The sequence below is a fragment of the Vulpes vulpes genome, chromosome 6, assembly GCF_048418805.1.
Source record: "Vulpes vulpes isolate BD-2025 chromosome 6, VulVul3, whole genome shotgun sequence".
Lineage (NCBI taxonomy): Eukaryota > Metazoa > Chordata > Mammalia > Carnivora > Canidae > Vulpes > Vulpes vulpes.
Genome location: NC_132785.1, coordinates 12,979,906 through 12,984,279, shown reverse-complemented (window position 1 = coordinate 12,984,279; position 4,374 = coordinate 12,979,906). Strand labels below are relative to the sequence as shown.

The following is a 4,374-nucleotide window of genomic DNA, read 5'->3' as shown; positions in this document are numbered from 1 at the left end:
ACTGCCGATGTCAAAGATCAGGAATATACAAATCGAAACTATAATGAGGTACCACTTCACACCAGTCGGAATGGCTGCAATGAATAACACAGGAAAGAACAGATGTGGGAGAGGATGCAGAGAAAGAGGAACTCTCTTACGCTGTTGGGGGGAATGAAAACTGGTGTAGCCACTCTGGAGAGCAGCATGGATGTTCCTCAAAAAGTTAAAAATATCTTATGATCCAGCAATTGCACTATTAAGTATTTACCCAGAGGATACAAATATAATGATTTAGATGGGACACATGCACCCCAGAGTTTATAGCAGCATTATCAACAATAGCCAAACTAAGAAACTGAATATCCAAATATCCAACAACTGACAAATGGCTCGAGAAGAGGTGGTACACACACACACACACACACACACACACACACACACACACGAATATTACTCAGCCATCAAAAAGAATGAATGCCATTTGCAACAACATGGATGGAGCCAAAGTGTATTATGCTAAGAGAAATAAGTCAGAGAAAGACAATGTAGGATTCCACTCATATGTGGAACTTAAGAAACAAAACAGATGAATATAGGGGGAGGAAAAAAGAGAGGCAAGCCATAAAACAGACCCTTAAGTATAGAGAACAAAGAGGGTGGCTGGAGAGGAAGTGGGCAGGGGATAGGCTAGCTGGGTGACGTGCATTAAGGACAAAACTGGTGGGACACCTGGGTGGCTAAGCAGTTGAGCGTCTGCCTTTGGCTCAGGGAGTGATCTCAGGTTCTGGGATCAAGTCCCACATCAGGCTCCCTTTGGGGAGCCTGCTTCTTCCTCTGTGTCTCTGCCTCTTTCTCTGTGTCTCTCATGAATAAATAAATCTTAAAGAAAAATAAAAGGACAGCACTTGTAATGAGTACTGGGTGTTACATGTAAGGGGAGAATCTCTAAATTCTACTCCTGAAACTAATATTACACTGTATGTTAACTAACTGGATTTTAAATTAAAACTTGAAACAAACCAATAAAGAAAGTACAGAGAGCTCCCATATACTACTGCCACCACCACAACATACACGCAGGGGCAAAACCTCCCCTATATAGACATCTGTACCACTCTGACATTGGATGTTAGTTTGGAGGAGGCTGTATGTGGGGACAAGGATTAATGGGAACTTGATTTTTTTATAGTTTTATAGTTTTATAGTTTAATATGCAAATAGGCAATCTCTTATCTGCAACAACTCCTATACAGATACAGAATATATTAATACAAAGTTTAAATATAATTTTAGTGTCACATGCAGTTTTTCTAATGTCAAAGTCTAAAACTAACAATGCTGACACTGCATATAGTTTTTGTTCAAAAATGCACAATTGCAACTTTTTTTTAAATTAATTTTGATTGGTGTTCAATTTTCTAAAACTTTAATTTTTATTACTTTTTACCTTAATACTTCTGAAAATCTGAAAAACTAATAGGAAAGCAGTCTTCATTTATTATATTACATATAAATATTTAGGATGAATTATTTTCTCCATAAATGAATATCCACTCATCTTTGAAGGTGCCCGGGCATCTTAATCACATTTTTAAAAAATCTTGTGCCTTATAATTTAAAATGTAATTTTTTTTTGCAAAAGAGGTAGATACACTTCCTCTAATGAACATTTAAAATTAAATTTTATGCTATAGTTTGTGACTTAGAGTTGAAATATGCTTTCCTTGGCCTCTCAGATTTTTATCTATAGACATGTGAGATATCCAGTAAGTTTTGCTCTGTAATAATATCTTTCACAACAGAATAAACAAATTCAGGTATATTTTATCTTCTTTAAATTTCATAGTCTAGTATTTAGGTAATCCAAAGGTTTTTATCTACTATCTATTCTTTAATTTAGCAGCCAAAGTTATTATAATTTTCATATAATTTATGCATCAAAACTCAATGCTTCAAATAGAATATTTCCACTGGATTTAGCACTGATAACACTTGTTTCTATCAGAAAGTGATTCCTGCTCAATTCTTTCATTTTACTTTTGACTTGAAGGCTTATGCACATTTGACTTGGTACAAGGTAGATAGCAGAAACATATCTGAACGTTTTATTAAGACAAACACAATATTTTTATGTAAATATTCATGTGAAAGAAGTGTGTATCTCTGTAAGTGTTCGGAAGTAATATGTGGTTATCACAACCTTATTGACTTCAGATTTGTGTTGAGAAAGCTTGTGTAGGCAGGCTTTTCTAAAAAGCACTAAATTTCAATATTAATATGACAGAAATCATCACTGCATAATTTTATTGTTTTTTTCATGTTCATGATTTGATGACAGGTCAAACTCATGCTTAAAGACTGTATTGTGCAAATATCTGATATTTGTATTAAGATATTAAATATTACCAAAATTTCCAAATACTTGACATTTTTATTAATATCATTTTCTCATTCAACAAATACTCAGTGAGCAACTGTTGTGCTTCCTATACTCTTCTAATTATTGGGGATTCAACAAGGACCAAAAGAAGGGAAAACCTATGAACTCAGAAAGTTTGTTGTTTAAGAGCAAGGCTCTGCAAAATAAGCATCCACATAAAAAATGATATAGCATATTAGATGGTGAAACATAAGAAGACAGATAAATCAGGGAAGTCACAGGTAGTGATGAGCAAACGGGATGTTTTGTGGTCTTTTTTTTTTTTTTTCTCCTCAGGGGTGAGGCTTCATGGTCATTTCTGTTAAGGGTGTCCAGATCAGATCACACAGAGGGGTGATACTTAAGAAAATGCCAGTACAGATGGGTGAACAGGTTGTTAATATCTAGGACAACTTTCTTAGTACAAGAAACTGAAGGTTTCATTCAAGAGACCCTGAAATATGAGCATGCATGACTGCAATATTAAAGAAAAATGCAAAAAGACCAATTTTGTGCTCCCTGGGAGATTGCTGGAAAACTACATCTAAGAAACAATTGCTTGGCGAGAAGAGGACAAAATAGGTCACTGTACTTAGTTTATCTTTTACTATGAGTGAAATGAAGTTTCATGAGTTTGACAGAAGAATAACATGATGTGACTTAAGTTACTAAGATTGTTTTGGCCAATGTGCTGAAAATAAGCATGTAGTGGGAATGCAAAAGTAAACACAAGATGGAAGGTTAAGAGAATATTTCAAGAGCTTTGGAAAGAAATGATGGTGGCTCAGACAGGCATAGTATGGGCTTGATCACTGGGTAAGGGAAAAAAAAATTGAGTATACAGTAGGCAATATTCTAGAAGGAAGTCTATGTGCATAATATTTTATGCTAATATATATGTAAGAACTAAAATAACATATGGTCTTCTAAGTAATCACAACTTTTACTTTTTGAATAAATTCTGATGGTACAATATTGTCTTTTTTATTTAGGGGTGATTATATTGTTTTGTTGTTATTTGTTTTTAAATATAAAATGTTTCCAAATTTGCATGTCATCCTTGTATAGGAGCCTTGCTAATCTTCTCTGCATCTATCCAATTTTAGTTTTTGTGCTGTTCAAGCAAGCACAGTGGTGGCTATATTGTTAGCATTACAACTGGCTTTGTTCTGTCTCTAGGCCATTCCTATCCTACACTATAAGCTGTAATAATTCATATAAAATCTCACTTCTAATTAAAAATTTAAGGTGGGAGAAAATATGTGTGTGTGTAGGATTCAACCAAGACCCATATAATGCAATTTCTCCTCATATAATTATTAAAAATCAAGTATAAAAACATTTTCATCAATTTTACTTATAAGACTGCCTTGTTTCTGCCAATATCCTATACAGACCAAATGTTATTTAAAAAAATCATTCTACCTATTGTGTTACCAAAAAACACACTTTTTGGATATTTTATATAGATTTTTAGAAAAGAATGGATAATTTATATTACTTTAGAAGAGAGTAACTTCATCCCCCCCAGATAACCATGGCCCTCTTCGTAATAAAATATGTTAGATGGTAAGTTATCTGTTTGACACTACTACTCCTACTCGAGGCTGGGAAAATTGCTTCTCATAATATGCCACCTATACTGTTCTAGGTGAGACTTAAGAAAGGAAAGTGGTAAGATTTAGAAGACAGAAAGGAAGCAGCGATCATTACTCAGTAGGTTGTGGTATACAGGCATGGTGATAAATAGAGGCAGCTGCAGTATGTTTCCTCTGATTTTAGAGTTGACCAAAAACAGCACAAAACCTGCTACTTAGAGCTTTAAGAGTGACAGTTCCCTTAGAAGCAGTGGTTTTCACAGTGAAGCGATTTTTCAAAGTGGCTTCTTAAAGCTTTCTTAAAGGTTCTTGATCTTCACAAGTTTTCTCATGGTTGTATTTCAGCTTCCAGATATGTGAGGTTTTTCAGACTTT

At 34.3% G+C, this 4,374-nt stretch overlaps 1 non-coding gene across 1 annotated transcript; it reads right to left on the bottom strand.

Annotated features, from left to right (window-relative positions):
- Window positions 1-3,425: 3,425 nt before the first annotated feature.
- LOC112928109 (U6 spliceosomal RNA) lies at window positions 3,426-3,531 on the bottom strand. Its single transcript, XR_003236687.2, has one exon. It is a non-coding gene; the product is annotated as a U6 spliceosomal RNA (small nuclear RNA).
- Between the last annotated feature and the right edge of the window lie 843 nt (window positions 3,532-4,374).